The following is a 20,304-nucleotide window of genomic DNA, read 5'->3' as shown; positions in this document are numbered from 1 at the left end:
TGTGTGCTACGCTGCTCCTCTGAAACTAAGTAATGTCTTGCTTTTTCATCTGACATTTTGACATCAGTGTTACAGGAAAGTTGCTTGTCATTGTTACATGACAGTAGGTTGTCGTAAGACAAGGCTGCATGAAGTGTGAACTGGAGCTTTCTTGGATCCACAAAAAAAATTGTTTTTGGGGAATGCGGGCATCGATCCCACTACCTATAGCATGCTAAGCAAACACAATACCAATTGAACAAATTCCCCAGCTGTTTGGAATTGCCACAAGGAGCAACCAAGAGTGTCCAGTCTTGTCAGGCTATGCTGTTGGTGGACTTGTTAGTTTGCGCTCCAGCACTTGCAGAGGCTCGGTGCATCTCAACAATTGTGCTCTGTAGCCAGCGGCCGGTTAGCTCAGTTGGTTAGAGTGTGTGATACGCTGCTCTCTGAAAGTAAGTAATGTCTTGCTTTGTCATCTGACATTGTGACATCAGTGTTACATGAGAGTTGCTTGTCAATGTTACATGACAGTTTCTTGTCATTGTTTACATGACAGTAGGTTGTCATAAGACAAGGCTGCATGAAGTGTGAACTGGAGTTTTCTTGGATCCATAAAACAATGTGCTTTTGGAGAATGCAGGCATCGATCCCACTACCTCAGGCATGCAAAGCATTTGAGCTAATTCCCCAGCCGTTTGGAATTTCTGCAAGAAGCAACCAAGAGGGTCCAGTCTTGTCAGGCTATGCTGTTGGTTGATTTGTTAGTTTATGCGCCAGCACTTGCAGAGGTTCGGTGCATATCAACAATTGCACCCAATAGCTAGTGGACGGTTATCTCAGTTGGTTAGAGTGTGGTGCTAATAACGCCAAGGATATGGGTTCGATCCCCATACTGGAAATTATGTACATTTTGAGTGTCAAAATTATGAGTCACATGCATGTGAATTGTCAAGGGTGCCACAGAATTAAGTTGAGTTATTTGCCGAAATAGCACAGTTGGGAGAGCGTTAGACTGAAGATCTGAAGGTCCTTGGTTCGATCCCGGGTTTCGACATTTGTATGTGTACTTTCTTTATGCTCTGGCTTCAAGGAAACTATCCACAGCTTTGTTTGTGGGCCTCAATGGTGTGTGCTACGCTGCTCCTCTGAAACTAAGTAATGTCTTGCTTTTTCATCTGACATTTTGACATCAGTGTTACAGGAAAGTTGCTTGTCATTGTTACATGACAGTAGGTTGTTGTAAGACAAGGCTGCATGAAGTGTGAACTGGAGCTTTCTTGGATCCACAAAAAAAATTGTTTTTGGGGAATGCGGGCATCGATCCCACTACCTATAGCATGCTAAGCAAACACAATACCAATTGAACAAATTCCCCAGCTGTTTGGAATTGCCACAAGGAGCAACCAAGAGTGTCCAGTCTTGTCAGGCTATGCTGTTGGTGGACTTGTTAGTTTGAGCTCCAGCACTTGCAGAGGCTCGGTGCATCTCAACAATTGTGCTCTGTAGCCAGCGGCCGGTTAGCTCAGTTGGTTAGAGTGTGTGATACGCTGCTCTCTGAAAGTAAGTAATGTCTTGCTTTGTCTTCTGACATTGTGACATCAGTGTTACATGAGAGTTGCTTGTCAATGTTACATGACAGTTTCTTGTCATTGTTTACATGACAGTAGGTTGTCATAAGACAAGGCTGCATGGAGTGTGAACTGGAGTTTTCTTGGATCGATAAAACAATGTGCTTTTGGAGAATGCAGGCATCGATCCCACTACCTCAGGCATGCAAAGCATTTGAGCTAATTCCCCAGCCGTTTGGAATTTCCTGCAAGAAGCAACCAAGAGGGTCCAGTCTTGTCAGGCTATGCCTGTTGGTTGATTTGTTAGTTTATGCGCCAGCACTTGCAGAGGTTCGGTGCATATCAACAATTGCACCCAATAGCTAGTGGACGGTTAGCTCAGTTGGTTAGAGTGTGGTGCTAATAACGCCAAGGTTATGGGTTCGATCCCCATACTGGCAATTATGTACATTTTCAGTTTCAGAATTATGGGTCACATGCATGTGAATTGTCAAGGGTGCCACAGAATTAATTGGTTTGAATTGCTGAAATAGTTCAGTTGGTGAGAGCGTTAGACTGAAGATCTGAAGGTCCCTGGTTCGATCCCGGGTTTCGACATTTGTATGTGTACTTTCTTTATGCTCTGGCTTCAAGGAAACTATCCACAGCTTTGTTTGTGGGCCTCAATGGTGTGTGCTACGCTGCTCCTCTGAAAGTAAGTAATGTCTTGCTTTTTCATCTGACATTTTGACATCAGTGTTACAGGAAAGTTGCTTGTCATTGTTACATGACAGTAGGTTGTCGTAAGACAAGGCTGCATGAAGTGTGAACTGGAGCTTTCTTGGATCCACCAAAAAAATTTTTGGGGGGAATGCGGGCATCGATCCCACTACCTATAGCATGCTAAGCAAACACAATACCAATTGAACAAATTCCCCAGCTGTTTGGAATTGACACCAAGGAGCAACCAAGAGTGTCCAGTCTTGTCAGGCTATGCTGTTGGTGGACTTGTTAGTTTGCGCTCCAGCACTTGCAGAGGCTCGGTGCATCTCAACAATTGTGCTCTGTAGCCAACGGCCGGTTAGCTCAGTTGGTTAGAGTGTGTGATACGCTGCTCTCTGAAAGTAAGTAATGTCTTTCTTTGTCATCTGACATTGTGACATCAGTGTTCCATGAGAGTTGCTTGTCATTGTTACATGACAGTTTCTTGTCATTGTTTACATGACAGTAGGTTGTCGTAAGACAAGGCTGCATGAAGTGTGAACTGGAGTTTTCTTGGATCCATAAAACAATGTGCTTTTGGAGAATGCAGGCATCGATCCAACTACCTCAGGCATGCAAAGCATTTGAGCTAATTCCCCAGCCGTTTGGAATTTCTGCAAGAAGCAACCAAGAGGGTCCAGTCTTGTCAGGCTATGCCTGTTGGTTGATTTGTTAGTTTATGCGCCAGCACTTGCAGAGGTTCGGTGCATATCAACAATTGCACCCAATAGCTAGTGGACGGTTATCTCAGTTGGTTAGAGTGTGGTGCTAATAACGCCAAGGATATGGGTTCGATCCCCATACTGGAAATTATGTAAATTTTGAGTGTCAGAATTATGGGTCACATGCATGTGAATTGTCAAGGGTGCCACAGAATTAAGTGGAGTGAATTGCTGAAATAGCTCAGTTGGGAGAGCGTTAGACTGAAGATCTAAAGGTCCCTGGTTCGATCCCGGGTTTCAGCATTTGTATGTGTACTTTCTTTATGCTCTGGCTTCAAGGAAACTATCCACAGCTTTGTTTGTGGGCCTCAATGGTGTGTGCTACGCTGCTCCTCTGAAAGTAAGTAATGTCTTGCTTTTTCATCTGACATTTTGACATCAGTGTTACAGGAAAGTTGCTTGTCATTGTTACATGACAGTAGGTTGTCGTAAGACAAGGCTGCATGAAGTGTGAACTGGAGCTTTCTTGGATCCACAAAAAAAATTGTTTTTGGGGAATGCGGGCATCGATCCCACTACCTATAGCATGCTAAGCAAACACAATACCAATTGAACAAATTCCCCAGCTGTTTGGAATTGACACCAAGGAGCAACCAAGAGTGTCCAGTCTTGTCAGGCTATGCTGTTGGTGGACTTGTTAGTTTGCGCTCCAGCACTTGCAGAGGCTCGGTGCATCTCAACAATTGTGCTCTGTAGCCAACGGCCGGTTAGCTCAGTTGGTTAGAGTGTGTGATACGCTGCTCTCTGAAAGTAAGTAATGTCTTTCTTTGTCATCTGACATTGTGACATCAGTGTTCCATGAGAGTTGCTTGTCATTGTTACATGACAGTTTCTTGTCATTGTTTACATGACAGTAGGTTGTCGTAAGACAAGGCTGCATGAAGTGTGAACTGGAGTTTTCTTGGATCCATAAAACAATGTGCTTTTGGAGAATGCAGGCATCGATCCCACTACCTCAGGCATGCAAAGCATTTGAGCTAATTCCCCAGCCGCTTGGAATTTCCGCAAGAAGCAACCAAGAGGGTCCAGTCTTGTCAGGCTATGCTGTTGGTTGATTTGTTAGTTAATGCGCCAGCACTTGCAGAGGTTCGGTGCATATCAACAATTGCACCCAATAGCTAGTGGACGGTTATCTCAGTTGGTTAGAGTGTGGTGCTAATAACGCCAAGGATATGGGTTCGATCCCCATACTGGAAATTATGTAAATTTTGAGTGTCAAAATTATGAGTCACATGCATGTGAATTGTCAAGGGTGCCACAGAATTAAGTTGAGTTATTTGCCGAAATAGCACAGTTGGGAGAGCGTTACACTGAAGATCTAAAGGTCCCTGGTTCGATCCCGGGTTTCTGCATTTGTATGTGTTCTTTCTCTATGCTCTGGCTTCAAGGAAACTATCCACAGCTTTTTTTGTGGGCCTCAATGGTGTGTGCTACGCTGCTCCTCTGAAAGTAAGTAATGTCTTGCTTTTTCATCTGACATTTTGACATCAGTGTTACAGGAAAGTTGCTTGTCATTGTTACATGACAGTAGGTTGTCGTAAGACAAGGCTGCATGAAGTGTGAACTGGAGCTTTCTTGGATCCACAAAAAAAATGTTTTTGGGGAATGCGGGAATCGATCCCACTACCTATAGCATGCTAAGCAAACACAATACCAATTGAACAAATTCCCCAGCTGTTTGGAATTGACACCAAGGAGCAACCAAGAGTGTCCAGTCTTGTCAGGCTATGCTGTTGGTGGACTTGTTAGTTTGCGCTCCAGCACTTGCAGAGGCTCGGTGCATCTCAACAATTGTGCACTGTAGCCAGCGGCCGGTTAGCTCAGTTGGTTAGAGTGTGTGATACGCTGCTCTCTGAAAGTAAGTAATGTCTTGCTTTGTCTTCTGACATTGTGACATCAGTGTTACATGAGAGTTGCTTGTCAATGTTACATGACAGTTTCTTGTCATTGTTTACATGACAGTAGGTTGTCATAAGACAAGGCTGCATGGAGTGTGAACTGGAGTTTTCTTGGATCGATAAAACAATGTGCTTTTGGAGAATGCAGGCATCGATCCCACTACCTCAGGCATGCAAAGCATTTGAGCTAATTCCCCAGCCGTTTGGAATTTCTGCAAGAAGCAACCAAGAGGGTCCAGTCTTGTCAGGCTATGCTGTTGGTTGATTTGTTAGTTTATGCGCCAGCACTTGCAGAGGTTCGGTGCATATCAACAATTGCACCCAATAGCTAGTGGACGGTTAGCTCAGTTGGTTAGAGTGTGGTGCTAATAACGCCAAGGTTATGGGTTCGATCCCCATACTGGCAATTATGTACATTTTCAGTTTCAGAATTATGGGTCACATGCATGTGAATTGTCAAGGGTGCCACAGAATTAATTCGTTTGAATTGCTGAAATAGTTCAGTTGGTGAGAGCGTTAGACTGAAGATCTGAAGGTCCCTGGTTCGATCCCGGGTTTCGACATTTGTATGTGTACTTTCTTTATGCTCTGGCTTCAAGGAAACTATCCACAGCTTTGTTTGTGGGCCTCAATGGTGTGTGCTACGCTGCTCCTCTGAAAGTAAGTAATGTCTTGCTTTTTCATCTGACATTTTGACATCAGTGTTACAGGAAAGTTGCTTGTCATTGTTACATGACAGTAGGTTGTCGTAAGACAAGGCTGCATGAAGTGTGAACTGGAGCTTTCTTGGATCTACAAAAAAAATAGTTTTTGGGGAATGCGGGCATCGATCCCACTACCTATAGCATGCTAAGCAAACACAATACCAATTGAACAAATTCCCCAGCTGTTTGGAATTGACACCAAGGAGCAACCAAGAGTGTCCAGTCTTGTCAGGCTATGCTGTTGGTGGACTTGTTAGTTTGCGCTCCAGCACTTGCAGAGGCTCGGTGCATCTCAACAATTGTGCTCTGTAGCCAACGGCCGGTTAGCTCAGTTGGTTAGAGTGTGTGATACGCTGCTCTCTGAAAGTAAGTAATGTCTTTCTTTGTCATCTGACATTGTGACATCAGTGTTCCATGAGAGTTGCTTGTCATTGTTACATGACAGTTTCTTGTCATTGTTTACATGACAGTAGGTTGTCGTAAGACAAGGCTGCATGAAGTGTGAACTGGAGTTTTCTTGGATCCATAAAACAATGTGCTTTTGGAGAATGCAGGCATTGATCCCACTACCTCAGGCATGCAAAGCATTTGAGCTAATTCCCCAGCCGCTTGGAATTTCCGCAAGAAGCAACCAAGAGGGTCCAGTCTTGTCAGGCTATGCTGTTGGTTGATTTGTTAGTTAATGCGCCAGCACTTGCAGAGGTTCGGTGCATATCAACAATTGCACCCAATAGCTAGTGGACGGTTATCTCAGTTGGTTAGAGTGTGGTGCTAATAACGCCAAGGATATGGGTTCGATCCCCATACTGGAAATTATGTAAATTTTGAGTGTCAAAATTATGAGTCACATGCATGTGAATTGTCAAGGGTGCCACAGAATTAATTCGTTTGAATTGCTGAAATAGTTCAGTTGGTGAGAGCGTTAGACTGAAGATCTGAAAGTCCCTGGTTCGATCCCGGGTTTCGACATTTGTATGTGTACTTTCTTTATGCTCGGTCTTCAAGGAAACTATCCACAGCTTTGTTTGTGGGCCTCAATGGTGTGTGCTACGCTGCTCCTCTGAAAGTAAGTAATGTCTTGCTTTTTCATCTGACATTTTGACATCAGTGTTACAGGAAAGTTGCTTGTCATTGTTACATGACAGTAGGTTGTCGTAAGACAAGGCTGCATGAAGTGTGAACTGGAGCTTTCTTGGATCTACAAAAAAAATAGTTTTTGGGGAATGCGGGCATCGATCCCACTACCTATAGCATGCTAAGCAAACACAATACCAATTGAACAAATTCCCCAGCTGTTTGGAATTGACACCAAGGAGCAACCAAGAGTGTCCAGTCTTGTCAGGCTATGCTGTTGGTGGACTTGTTAGTTTGCGCTCCAGCACTTGCAGAGGCTCGGTGCATCTCAACAATTGTGCTCTGTAGCCAACGGCCGGTTAGCTCAGTTGGTTAGAGTGTGTGATACGCTGCTCTCTGAAAGTAAGTAATGTCTTTCTTTGTCATCTGACATTGTGACATCAGTGTTCCATGAGAGTTGCTTGTCATTGTTACATGACAGTTTCTTGTCATTGTTTACATGACAGTAGGTTGTCGTAAGACAAGGCTGCATGAAGTGTGAACTGGAGTTTTCTTGGATCCATAAAACAATGTGCTTTTGGAGAATGCAGGCATTGATCCCACTACCTCAGGCATGCAAAGCATTTGAGCTAATTCCCCAGCCGCTTGGAATTTCCGCAAGAAGCAACCAAGAGGGTCCAGTCTTGTCAGGCTATGCTGTTGGTTGATTTGTTAGTTAATGCGCCAGCACTTGCAGAGGTTCGGTGCATATCAACAATTGCACCCAATAGCTAGTGGACGGTTATCTCAGTTGGTTAGAGTGTGGTGCTAATAACGCCAAGGATATGGGTTCGATCCCCATACTGGAAATTATGTAAATTTTGAGTGTCAAAATTATGAGTCACATGCATGTGAATTGTCAAGGGTGCCACAGAATTAAGTTGAGTTATTTGCCGAAATAGCACAGTTGGGAGAGCGTTAGACTGAAGATCTAAAGGTCCCTGGTTCGATCCCGGGTTTCTGCATTTGTATGTGTTCTTTCTCTATGCTCTGGCTTCAAGGAAACTATCCACAGCTTTTTTTGTGGGCCTCAATGGTGTGTGCTACGCTGCTCCTCTGAAAGTAAGTAATGTCTTGCTTTTTCATCTGACATTTTGACATCAGTGTTACAGGAAAGTTGCTTGTCATTGTTACATGACAGTAGGTTGTCGTAAGACAAGGCTGCATGAAGTGTGAACTGGAGCTTTCTTGGATCCACAAAAAAAATAGTTTTTGGGGAATGCGGGCATCGATCCCACTACCTATAGCATGCTAAGCAAACACAATACCAATTGAACAAATTCCCCAGCTGTTTGGAATTGCCACAAGGAGCAACCAAGAGTGTCCAGTCTTGTCAGGCTATGCTGTTGGTGGACTTGTTAGTTTGAGCTCCAGCACTTGCAGAGGCTCGGTGCATCTCAACAATTGTGCTCTGTAGCCAGCGGCCGGTTAGCTCAGTTGGTTAGAGTGTGTGATACGCTGCTCTCTGAAAGTAAGTAATGTCTTTCTTTGTCTTCTGACATTGTGACATCAGTGTTACATGGGAGTTGCTTGTCAATGTTACATGACAGTTTCTTGTCATTGTTTACATGACAGTAGGTTGTCGTAAGACAAGGCTGCATGAAGTGTGAACTGGAGTTTTCTTGGATCGATAAAACAATGTGCTTTTGGAGAACGCAGGCATCGATCCCACTACCTCAGGAATGCAAAGCATTTGAGCTAATTCCCCAGCCGTTTGGAATTTCTGCAAGAAGCAACCAAGAGGGTCCAGTCTTGTCAGGCTAATCCTGTTGGTTGATTTGTTAGTTTATGCGCCAGCACTTGCAGAGGTTCGGTGCATATCAACAATTGCACCCAATAGCTAGTGGACGGTTAGCTCAGTTGGTTAGGGTGTGGTGCTAATAATGCAAAGGTTATGGGTTCGATCCCCATACTGGCAATTATGTACATTTTGAGTGTCAGAATTATGGGTCACATGCATGTGAATTGTCAAGGGTGCCACAGAATTAAGTGGAGTGAATTGCTGAAATAGCTCAGTTGGGAGAGCGTTAGACTGAAGATCTAAAGGTCCCTGGTTCGATCCCGGGTTTCAGCATTTGTATGTGTACTTTCTTTATGCTCTGGCTTCAAGGAAACTATCCACAGCTTTGTTTGTGGGCCTCAATGGTGTGTGCTACGCTGCTCCTCTGAAAGTAAGTAATGTCTTGCTTTTTCATCTGACATTTTGACATCAGTGTTACAGGAAAGTTGCTTGTCATTGTTACATGACAGTAGGTTGTCGTAAGACAAGGCTGCATGAAGTGTGAACTGGAGCTTTCTTGGATCCACAAAAAAAATAGTTTTTGGGGAATGCGGGCATCGATCCCACTACCTATAGCATGCTAAGCAAACACAATACCAATTGAACAAATTCCCCAGCTGTTTGGAATTGCCACAAGGAGCAACCAAGAGTGTCCAGTCTTGTCAGGCTATGCTGTTGGTGGACTTGTTAGTTTGAGCTCCAGCACTTGCAGAGGCTCGGTGCATCTCAACAATTGTGCTCTGTAGCCAGCGGCCGGTTAGCTCAGTTGGTTAGAGTGTGTGATACGCTGCTCTCTGAAAGTAAGTCATGTCTTTCTTTGTCTTCTGACATTGTGACATCAGTGTTACATGGGAGTTGCTTGTCAATGTTACATGACAGTTTCTTGTCATTGTTTACATGACAGTAGGTTGTCATAAGACAAGGCTGCATGGAGTGTGAACTGGAGTTTTCTTGGATCGATAAAACAATGTGCTTTTGGAGAATGCAGGCATCGATCCCACTACCTCAGGCATGCAAAGCATTTGAGCTAATTCCCCAGCCGTTTGGAATTTCTGCAAGAAGCAACCAAGAGGGTCCAGTCTTGTCAGGCTATGCTGTTGGTTGATTTGTTAGTTTATGCGCCAGCACTTGCAGAGGTTCGGTGCATATCAACAATTGCACCCAATAGCTAGTGGACGGTTAGCTCAGTTGGTTAGAGTGTGGTGCTAATAACGCCAAGGTTATGGGTTCGATCCCCATACTGGCAATTATGTACATTTTCAGTTTCAGAATTATGGGTCACATGCATGTGAATTGTCAAGGGTGCCACAGAATTAATTGGTTTGAATTGCTGAAATAGTTCAGTTGGTGAGAGCGTTAGACTGAAGATCTGAAAGTCCCTGGTTTGATCCCGGGTTTCGACATTTGTATGTGTACTTTCTTTATGCTCTGGCTTCAAGGAAACTATCCACAGCTTTGTTTGTGGGCCTCAATGGTGTGTGCTACGCTGCTCCTCTGAAAGTAAGTAATGTCTTGCTTTTTCATCTGACATTTTGACATCAGTGTTACAGGAAAGTTGCTTGTCATTGTTACATGACAGTAGGTTGTCGTAAGACAAGGCTGCATGAAGTGTGAACTGGAGCTTTCTTGGATCTACAAAAAAAATAGTTTTTGGGGAATGCGGGCATCGATCCCACTACCTATAGCATGCTAAGCAAACACAATACCAATTGAACAAATTCCCCAGCTGTTTGGAATTGACACCAAGGAGCAACCAAGAGTGTCCAGTCTTGTCAGGCTATGCTGTTGGTGGACTTGTTAGTTTGCGCTCCAGCACTTGCAGAGGCTCGGTGCATCTCAACAATTGTGCTCTGTAGCCAACGGCCGGTTAGCTCAGTTGGTTAGAGTGTGTGATACGCTGCTCTCTGAAAGTAAGTAATGTCTTTCTTTGTCATCTGACATTGTGACATCAGTGTTCCATGAGAGTTGCTTGTCATTGTTACATGACAGTTTCTTGTCATTGTTTACATGACAGTAGGTTGTCGTAAGACAAGGCTGCATGAAGTGTGAACTGGAGTTTTCTTGGATCCATAAAACAATGTGCTTTTGGAGAATGCAGGCATTGATCCCACTACCTCAGGCATGCAAAGCATTTGAGCTAATTCCCCAGCCGCTTGGAATTTCCGCAAGAAGCAACCAAGAGGGTCCAGTCTTGTCAGGCTATGCTGTTGGTTGATTTGTTAGTTAATGCGCCTGCACTTGCAGAGGTTCGGTGCATATCAACAATTGCACCCAATAGCTAGTGGACGGTTATCTCAGTTGGTTAGAGTGTGGTGCTAATAACGCCAAGGATATGGGTTCGATCCCCATACTGGAAATTATGTAAATTTTGAGTGTCAAAATTATGAGTCACATGCATGTGAATTGTCAAGGGTGCCACAGAATTAAGTTGAGTTATTTGCCGAAATAGCACAGTTGGGAGAGCGTTAGACTGAAGATCTAAAGGTCCCTGGTTCGATCCCGGGTTTCTGCATTTGTATGTGTTCTTTCTCTATGCTCTGGCTTCAAGGAAACTATCCACAGCTTTTTTTGTGGGCCTCAATGGTGTGTGCTACGCTGCTCCTCTGAAAGTAAGTAATGTCTTGCTTTTTCATCTGACATTTTGACATCAGTGTTACAGGAAAGTTGCTTGTCATTGTTACATGACAGTAGGTTGTCGTAAGACAAGGCTGCATGAAGTGTGAACTGGAGCTTTCTTGGATCCACAAAAAAAATAGTTTTTGGGGAATGCGGGCATCGATCCCACTACCTATAGCATGCTAAGCAAACACAATACCAATTGAACAAATTCCCCAGCTGTTTGGAATTGCCACAAGGAGCAACCAAGAGTGTCCAGTCTTGTCAGGCTATGCTGTTGGTGGACTTGTTAGTTTGAGCTCCAGCACTTGCAGAGGCTCGGTGCATCTCAACAATTGTGCTCTGTAGCCAGCGGCCGGTTAGCTCAGTTGGTTAGAGTGTGTGATACGCTGCTCTCTGAAAGTAAGTAATGTCTTTCTTTGTCTTCTGACATTGTGACATCAGTGTTACATGGGAGTTGCTTGTCAATGTTACATGACAGTTTCTTGTCATTGTTTACATGACAGTAGGTTGTCGTAAGACAAGGCTGCATGAAGTGTGAACTGGAGTTTTCTTGGATCGATAAAACAATGTGCTTTTGGAGAACGCAGGCATCGATCCCACTACCTCAGGAATGCAAAGCATTTGAGCTAATTCCCCAGCCGTTTGGAATTTCTGCAAGAAGCAACCAAGAGGGTCCAGTCTTGTCAGGCTATGCCTGTTGGTTGATTTGTTAGTTTATGCGCCAGCACTTGCAGAGGTTCGGTGCATATCAACAATTGCACCCAAAAGCTAGTGGACGGTTAGCTCAGTTGGTTAGGGTGTGGTGCTAATAATGCAAAGATTATGGGTTCGATCCCCATACTGGCAATTATGTAAATTTTGAGTTTCAGAATTATGGGTCACATGCATGTGAATTGTCAAGGGTGCCACAGAATTAAGTGGAGTGAATTGCTGAAATAGCTCAGTTGGGAGAGCGTTAGACTGAAGATCTGAAGGTCCCTGGTTCGATCCCGGGTTTCAGCATTTGTATGTGTACTTTCTTTATGCTCTGGCTTCAAGGAAACTATCCACAGCTTTGTTTGTGGGCCTCAATGGTGTGTGCTACGCTGCTCCTCTGAAAGTAAGTAATGTCTTGCTTTTTCATCTGACATTTTGACATTAGTGTTACAGGAAAGTTGCTTGTCATTGTTACATGACAGTAGGTTGTCGTAAGACAAGGCTGCATGAAGTGTGAACTGGAGCTTTCTTGGATCCACAAAAAAAATTGTTTTTGGGGAATGCGGGCATCGATCCCACTACCTATAGCATGCTAAGCAAACACAATACCAATTGAACAAATTCCCCAGCTGTTTGGAATTGCCACAAGGAGCAACCAAGAGTGTCCAGTCTTGTCAGGCTATGCTGTTGGTGGACTTGTTAGTTTGAGCTCCAGCACTTGCAGAGGCTCGGTGCATCTCAACAATTGTGCTCTGTAGCCAGCGGCCGGTTAGCTCAGTTGGTTAGAGTGTGTGATACGCTGCTCTCTGAAAGTAAGTAATGTCTTTCTTTGTCTTCTGACATTGTGACATCAGTGTTACATGGGAGTTGCTTGTCAATGTTACATGACAGTTTCTTGTCATTGTTTACATGACAGTAGGTTGTCGTAAGACAAGGCTGCATGAAGTGTGAACTGGAGTTTTCTTGGATCGATAAAACAATGTGCTTTTGGAGAACGCAGGCATCGATCCCACTACCTCAGGAATTCAAAGCATTTGAGCTAATTCCCCAGCCGTTTGGAATTTCTGCAAGAAGCAACCAAGAGGGTCCAGTCTTGTCAGGCTATGCCTGTTGGTTGATTTGTTAGTTTATGCGCCAGCACTTGCAGAGGTTCGGTGCATATCAACAATTGCACCCAATAGCTAGTGGACGGTTAGCTCAGTTGGTTAGGGTGTGGTGCTAATAATGCAAAGATTATGGGTTCGATCCCCATACTGGCAATTATGTACATTTTGAGTGTCAGAATTATGGGTCACATGCATGTGAATTGTCAAGGGTGCCACAGAATTAAGTGGAGTGAATTGCTGAAATAGCTCAGTTGGGAGAGCGTTAGACTGAAGATCTGAAGGTCCCTGGTTCGATTCCGGGTTTCAGCATTTGTATGTGTACTTTCTTTATGCTCTGGCTTCAAGGAAACTATCCACAGCTTTGTTTGTGGGCCTCAATGGTGTGTGCTACGCTGCTCCTCTGAAAGTAAGTAATGTCTTGCTTTTTCATCTGACATTTTGACATCAGTGTTACAGGAAAGTTGCTTGTCATTGTTACATGACAGTAGGTTGTCGTAAGACAAGGCTGCATGAAGTGTGAACTGGAGCTTTCTTGGATCCACAAAAAAAAATGTTTTTGGGGAATGCGGGAATCGATCCCACTACCTATAGCATGCTAAGCAAACACAATACCAATTGAACAAATTCCCCAGCTGTTTGGAATTGACACCAAGGAGCAACCAAGAGTGTCCAGTCTTGTCAGGCTATGCTGTTGGTGGACTTGTTAGTTTGCGCTCCAGCACTTGCAGAGGCTCGGTGCATCTCAACAATTGTGCTCTGTAGCCAGCGGCCGGTTAGCTCAGTTGGTTAGAGTGTGTGATACGCTGCTCTCTGAAAGTAAGTAATGTCTTGCTTTGTCTTCTGACATTGTGACATCAGTGTTACATGAGAGTTGCTTGTCAATGTTACATGACAGTTTCTTGTCATTGTTTACATGACAGTAGGTTGTCATAAGACAAGGCTGCATGGAGTGTGAACTGGAGTTTTCTTGGATCGATAAAACAATGTGCTTTTGGAGAATGCAGGCATCGATCCCACTACCTCAGGCATGCAAAGCATTTGAGCTAATTCCCCAGCCGTTTGGAATTTCTGCAAGAAGCAACCAAGAGGGTCCAGTCTTGTCAGGCTATGCTGTTGGTTGATTTGTTAGTTTATGCGCCAGCACTTGCAGAGGTTCGGTGCATATCAACAATTGCACCCAATAGCTAGTGGACGGTTAGCTCAGTTGGTTAGAGTGTGGTGCTAATAACGCCAAGGTTATGGGTTCGATCCCCATACTGGCAATTATGTACATTTTCAGTTTCAGAATTATGGGTCACATGCATGTGAATTGTCAAGGGTGCCACAGAATTAATTGGTTTGAATTGCTGAAATAGTTCAGTTGGTGAGAGCGTTAGACTGAAGATCTGAAGGTCCCTGGTTCGATCCCGGGTTTCGACATTTGTATGTGTACTTTCTTTATGCTCTGGCTTCAAGGAAACTATCCACAGCTTTGTTTGTGGGCCTCAATGGTGTGTGCTACGCTGCTCCTCTGAAAGTAAGTAATGTCTTGCTTTTTCATCTGACATTTTGACATCAGTGTTACAGGAAAGTTGCTTGTCATTGTTACATGACAGTAGGTTGTCGTAAGACAAGGCTGCATGAAGTGTGAACTGGAGCTTTCTTGGATCTACAAAAAAAATAGTTTTTGGGGAATGCGGGCATCGATCCCACTACCTATAGCATGCTAAGCAAACACAATACCAATTGAACAAATTCCCCAGCTGTTTGGAATTGACACCAAGGAGCAACCAAGAGTGTCCAGTCTTGTCAGGCTATGCTGTTGGTGGACTTGTTAGTTTGCGCTCCAGCACTTGCAGAGGCTCGGTGCATCTCAACAATTGTGCTCTGTAGCCAACGGCCGGTTAGCTCAGTTGGTTAGAGTGTGTGATACGCTGCTCTCTGAAAGTAAGTAATGTCTTTCTTTGTCATCTGACATTGTGACATCAGTGTTCCATGAGAGTTGCTTGTCATTGTTACATGACAGTTTCTTGTCATTGTTTACATGACAGTAGGTTGTTGTAAGACAAGGCTGCATGAAGTGTGAACTGGAGTTTTCTTGGATCCATAAAACAATGTGCTTTTGGAGAATGCAGGCATTGATCCCACTACCTCAGGCATGCAAAGCATTTGAGCTAATTCCCCAGCCGCTTGGAATTTCCGCAAGAAGCAACCAAGAGGGTCCAGTCTTGTCAGGCTATGCTGTTGGTTGATTTGTTAGTTAATGCGCCAGCACTTGCAGAGGTTCGGTGCATATCAACAATTGCACCCAATAGCTAGTGGACGGTTATCTCAGTTGGTTAGAGTGTGGTGCTAATAACGCCAAGGATATGGGTTCGATCCCCATACTGGAAATTATGTAAATTTTGAGTGTCAAAATTATGAGTCACATGCATGTGAATTGTCAAGGGTGCCACAGAATTAAGTTGAGTTATTTGCCGAAATAGCACAGTTGGGAGAGCGTTAGACTGAAGATCTAAAGGTCCCTGGTTCGATCCCGGGTTTCTGCATTTGTATGTGTTCTTTCTCTATGCTCTGGCTTCAAGGAAACTATCCACAGCATTTTTTGTGGGCCTCAATGGTGTGTGCTACGCTGCTCCTCTGAAAGTAAGTAATGTCTTGCTTTTTCATCTGACATTTTGACATCAGTGTTACAGGAAAGTTGCTTGTCATTGTTACATGACAGTAGGTTGTCGTAAGACAAGGCTGCATGAAGTGTGAACTGGAGCTTTCTTGGATCCACAAAAAAAAATGTTTTTGGGGAATGCGGGCATCGATCCCACTACCTATAGCATGCTAAGCAAACACAATACCAATTGAACAAATTCCCCAGCTGTTTGGAATTGACACCAAGGAGCAACCAAGAGTGTCCAGTCTTGTCAGGCTATGCTGTTGGTGGACTTGTTAGTTTGCGCTCCAGCACTTGCAGAGGCTCGGTGCATCTCAACAATTGTGCTCTGTAGCCAACGGCCGGTTAGCTCAGTTGGTTAGAGTGTGTGATACGCTGCTCTCTGAAAGTAAGTAATGTCTTTCTTTGTCATCTGACATTGTGACATCAGTGTTCCATGAGAGTTGCTTGTCATTGTTTACATGACAGTAGGTTGTCATAAGACAAGGCTGCATGAAGTGTGAACTGGAGTTTTCTTGGATCCATAAAATAATGTGCTTTTGGAGAATGCGGGCATCGATCCAACTACCTCAGGGATGCAAAGAATTTGACCTAATTCCCCAGCCGTTTGGAATTTCCTCAAGAAGCAACCAAGAGGGTCCAGTCTTGTCAATCTATGCTGTTGGTTGATTTGTTAGTTTAGGCGCCAGCACTTGCAGAGGTTCGGTGCATATCAACAATTGCACCCAATATCTAGTGGAAGGTTAGCTCAGTTGGTTAGAGTGTGGTGCAAATAATGCCAAGTTTATGGGTTCGATCCCCATACTGTCAATTATGTACATTTTGAGTGTCAAAATTATGAGTCACATGCATGTGAATTGTCAAGGGTGCCACAGAATTAAGTTGAGTGAATTGCCGAAATAGCTCAGTTGGGAGAGCGTTAGACTGAAGATCTAAAGGTCCCTGGTTCGATCCCTGGTTTCGGCATCTGTATGTGTTCTTTCTTTATGCTTTGGCTTCAAGGAAACTATCCACAGCTTTGTTTGTGGGCCTCAATGGTGTGTGCTACGCTGCTCCTCTTAAAGTAAGTAATGTCTTGCTTTTTCATCAGAAAATTTTGACATCAGCATTACAGGAAAATTGCTTGTCATTGTTACATGACAGTAGGTTGTCGTAAGACAAGGCTGCATGAAGTGTGAACTGGAGTTTTCTTGGATCCATAAAATAATGTGCTTTTGGAGAATGCAGGCATCGATCCAACTACCTCAGGGATGCAAAGAATTTGAGCTAATTCCCCAGCCGTTTGGAATTTCCTCAAGAAGCAACCAAGAGGGTCCAGTCTTGTCAGTCTATGCTGTTGGTTGATTTGTTAGTTTAGGCGCCAGCACTTGCAGAGGTTCGGTGCATATCAACAATTGCACCCAATACCTAGTGGAAGGTTAACTCAGGTGGTTAGAGTGTGGTGCAAATAATGCCAATGTTATGGGTTCGATCCCCATACTGGCAATTATGTACATTTTGAGTGTCAAAATTATGAGTCACATGCATGTGAATTGTCAAGGGTGCCACAGAATTATGTTGAGTGAATTGCCGAAATAGCTCAGTTGGGAGAGCGTTAGACTGAAGATCTAAAGGTCCCTGGTTCGATCCCTGGTTTCGGCATCTGTATGTGTTCTTTCTTTATGCTCTGGCTTCAAGGAAACTATCCACAGCTTTGTTTGTGGGCCTCAATGGTGTGTGCTACGCTGCTCCTCTTAAAGTAAGTAATGTCTTGCTTTTTCATCTGACATTTTGACATCAGTGTTACAGGAAAGTTGCTTGTCATTGTTACATGACAGTAGGTTGTCGTAAGACAAGGCTGCATGAAGTGTGAACTGGAGTTTTCTTGGATCCATAAAATAATGTGCTTTTGGAGAATGCAGGCATCGATCCCACTACCTCAGGCATGCAAAGCATTTGAGCTAATTCCCCAGCCGTTTGGAATTTCTGCAAGAAGCAACCAAGAGGGTCCAGTCTTGTCAGGCTATGCTGTTGGTTGATTTGTTAGTTTATGCGCCAGCACTTGCAGAGGTTCGGTGCATATCAACAATTGCACCCAATAGCTAGTGGACGGTTAGCTCAGTTGGTTAGAGTGTGGTGCTAATAACGCCAAGGTTATGGGTTCGATCCCCATACTGGCAATTATGTACATTTTCAGTTTCAGAATTATGGGTCACATGCATGTGAATTGTCAAGGGTGCCACAGAATTAATTGGTTTGAATTGCTGAAATAGTTCAGTTGGTGAGAGCGTTAGACTGAAGATCTGAAGGTCCCTGGTTCGATCCCGGGTTTCGACATTTGTATGTGTACTTTCTTTATGCTCTGGCTTCAAGGAAACTATCCACAGCTTTGTTTGTGGGCCTCAATGGTGTGTGCTACGCTGCTCCTCTGAAAGTAAGTAATGTCTTGCTTTTTCATCTGACATTTTGACATCAGTGTTACAGGAAAGTTGCTTGTCATTGTTACATGACAGTAGGTTGTCGTAAGACAAGGCTGCATGAAGTGTGAACTGGAGCTTTCTTGGATCCACAAAAAAAAATGTTTTTGGGGAATGCGGGCATCGATCCCACTACCTATAGCATGCTAAGCAAACACAATACCAATTGAACAAATTCCCCAGCTGTTTGGAATTGACACCAAGGAGCAACCAAGAGTGTCCAGTCTTGTCAGGCTATGCTGTTGGTGGACTTGTTAGTTTGCGCTCCAGCACTTGCAGAGGCTCGGTGCATCTCAACAATTGTGCTCTGTAGCCAACGGCCGGTTAGCTCAGTTGGTTAGAGTGTGTGATACGCTGCTCTCTGAAAGTAAGTAATGTCTTTCTTTGTCATCTGACATTGTGACATCAGTGTTCCATGAGAGTTGCTTGTCATTGTTACATGACAGTTTCTTGTCATTGTTTACATGACAGTAGGTTGTCGTAAGACAAGGCTGCATGAAGTGTGAACTGGAGTTTTCTTGGATCCATAAAACAATGTGCTTTTGGAGAATGCAGGCATTGATCCCACTACCTCAGGCATGCAAAGCATTTGAGCTAATTCCCCAGCCGCTTGGAATTTCCGCAAGAAGCAACCAAGAGGGTCCAGTCTTGTCAGGCTATGCTGTTGGTTGATTTGTTAGTTAATGCGCCAGCACTTGCAGAGGTTCGGTGCATATCAACAATTGCACCCAATAGCTAGTGGACGGTTATCTCAGTTGGTTAGAGTGTGGTGCTAATAACGCCAAGGATATGGGTTCGATCCCCATACTGGAAATTATGTAAATTTTGAGTGTCAAAATTATGAGTCACATGCATGTGAATTGTCAAGGGTGCCACAGAATTAAGTGGAGTAAATTGCCGAAATAGCTCAGTTGGGAGAGCGTTAGACTGAACATCTAAAGGTCCCTGGTTCGATCCCGGGTTTCAGCATTTGTATGTGTACTTTCTTTATGCTCTGGCTTCAAGGAACTATCCACAGCTTTGTTTGTGGGCCTCAATGGTGTGTGCTACGCTGCTCCTCTGAAAGTAAGTAATGTCTTGCTTTTTCATCTGACATTTTGACATCAGTGTTACAGGAAAGTTGCTTGTCATTGTTACATGACAGTAGGTTCTCTTAAGACAAGGCTGCATGAAGTGTGAACTGGAGCTTTCTTGGATCCACAAAAAAATGTGTTTTGGGGGAATGCGGGCATCGATCCCACTACCTATAGCATGCTAAGCAAACACAATAGCAATTGATCAAATTTCCCGGCTGTTTGAAATTGCCACAAGGAGCAACCAAGAGTGTCCAGTCTTGTCAGGCTATGCTGTTGATGGACTTGTTAGTTTGCGCTCCAGCACTTGCAGAGGCACGGTGCATCTCAACAATTGTGCTCTGTAGCCAACGGCCGGTTAGCTCAGTTGGTTAGAGTGTGTGATACGCTGCTCTCTGAAAGTAAGTAATGTCTTGCTTTGTCATCTGACATTGTGACATCAGTGTTACATGAGAGTTGCTTGTCATTGTTACATGACAGTTTCATGTCATTGTTTACATGACAGTAGGTTGTCCTAAGACAAGGCTGCATGAAGTGTGAACTGGAGTTTTCTTGGATCCATAAAATAATGTGCTTTTGTAGAATGCAGTCATCGATCCTACTACCTCAGGGATGCAAAGAATTTGAGCTAATTCCCCAGGCGTTTGGAATTTCCTCAAGAAGCAACCAAGAGGGTCCAGTCTTGTCAGGCTATGCTGTTGGTTGATTTGTTAGTTTAGGCGCCAGCACTTGCAGAGGTTCGGTGCATATCAACAATTGCACCCAATAGCTAGTGGACGGTTAGCTCAGTTGGTTAGAGAGTGGTGCAAATAACGCCAAGGTTATGGGTTCAATCCCCATACTGGCAATTATGTACATTTTGAGTGTCAATATTATGAGTCACATGCATGTGAATTGTCAAGAGTGCCACAGAATTAATTTGAGTGAATTGCCGAAATAGCTCAGTTGGCAGAGCGTTAGACTGAAGATCTAAAGGTCCCTGGTTCGATCCCTGGTTTCGGCACCTGTATGTGTTCTTTCTTTATGCTCTTGCTTCAAGGAAACTATCCACAGCTTTGTTTGTGGGCCTCAATGGTGTGTGCTACGCTGCTCCTCTGAAAGTAAGTAATGTCTTGCTTTTTCATCTGACATTTTGACATCAGTGTTACAGGAAAGTTGCTTGTCATTGTTACATGACAGTAGGTTGTTGTAAGACAAGG

At 44.0% G+C, this 20,304-nt stretch overlaps 12 non-coding genes across 12 annotated transcripts; all 12 read left to right on the top strand.

Moving 5' to 3' along the window:
- Positions 1-1,917: 1,917 nt before the first annotated feature.
- On the top strand, positions 1,918-1,991 carry trnai-aau (transfer RNA isoleucine (anticodon AAU)). Its single transcript has one exon. It is a non-coding gene; the product is annotated as a tRNA-Ile (tRNA).
- A 1,192-nt stretch (positions 1,992-3,183) lies between these two features.
- Positions 3,184-3,256, top strand: trnaf-gaa (transfer RNA phenylalanine (anticodon GAA)). The gene has a single exon. It is a non-coding gene; the product is annotated as a tRNA-Phe (tRNA).
- A 1,988-nt stretch (positions 3,257-5,244) lies between these two features.
- trnai-aau (transfer RNA isoleucine (anticodon AAU)) lies at positions 5,245-5,318 on the top strand. Its single transcript has one exon. It is a non-coding gene; the product is annotated as a tRNA-Ile (tRNA).
- Positions 5,319-8,729: 3,411 nt separating this feature from the next.
- trnaf-gaa (transfer RNA phenylalanine (anticodon GAA)) lies at positions 8,730-8,802 on the top strand. The gene has a single exon. It is a non-coding gene; the product is annotated as a tRNA-Phe (tRNA).
- Positions 8,803-9,681: 879 nt separating this feature from the next.
- trnai-aau (transfer RNA isoleucine (anticodon AAU)) lies at positions 9,682-9,755 on the top strand. The gene has a single exon. It is a non-coding gene; the product is annotated as a tRNA-Ile (tRNA).
- A 2,301-nt stretch (positions 9,756-12,056) lies between these two features.
- trnaf-gaa (transfer RNA phenylalanine (anticodon GAA)) lies at positions 12,057-12,129 on the top strand. Its single transcript has one exon. It is a non-coding gene; the product is annotated as a tRNA-Phe (tRNA).
- Positions 12,130-13,165: 1,036 nt separating this feature from the next.
- Positions 13,166-13,238, top strand: trnaf-gaa (transfer RNA phenylalanine (anticodon GAA)). The gene has a single exon. It is a non-coding gene; the product is annotated as a tRNA-Phe (tRNA).
- An 880-nt stretch (positions 13,239-14,118) lies between these two features.
- Positions 14,119-14,192, top strand: trnai-aau (transfer RNA isoleucine (anticodon AAU)). The gene has a single exon. It is a non-coding gene; the product is annotated as a tRNA-Ile (tRNA).
- Positions 14,193-16,469: 2,277 nt separating this feature from the next.
- On the top strand, positions 16,470-16,542 carry trnaf-gaa (transfer RNA phenylalanine (anticodon GAA)). The gene has a single exon. It is a non-coding gene; the product is annotated as a tRNA-Phe (tRNA).
- Positions 16,543-17,144: 602 nt separating this feature from the next.
- Positions 17,145-17,217, top strand: trnaf-gaa (transfer RNA phenylalanine (anticodon GAA)). The gene has a single exon. It is a non-coding gene; the product is annotated as a tRNA-Phe (tRNA).
- A 445-nt stretch (positions 17,218-17,662) lies between these two features.
- Positions 17,663-17,736, top strand: trnai-aau (transfer RNA isoleucine (anticodon AAU)). The gene has a single exon. It is a non-coding gene; the product is annotated as a tRNA-Ile (tRNA).
- A 2,299-nt stretch (positions 17,737-20,035) lies between these two features.
- On the top strand, positions 20,036-20,108 carry trnaf-gaa (transfer RNA phenylalanine (anticodon GAA)). The gene has a single exon. It is a non-coding gene; the product is annotated as a tRNA-Phe (tRNA).
- Positions 20,109-20,304: the final 196 nt, after the last annotated feature.

The sequence above is a fragment of the Oncorhynchus kisutch genome, linkage group LG11 (genome assembly GCF_002021735.2).
Source record: "Oncorhynchus kisutch isolate 150728-3 linkage group LG11, Okis_V2, whole genome shotgun sequence".
NCBI lineage: Eukaryota > Metazoa > Chordata > Actinopteri > Salmoniformes > Salmonidae > Oncorhynchus > Oncorhynchus kisutch.
This window is presented reverse-complemented; position numbering and strand designations above follow the sequence as displayed.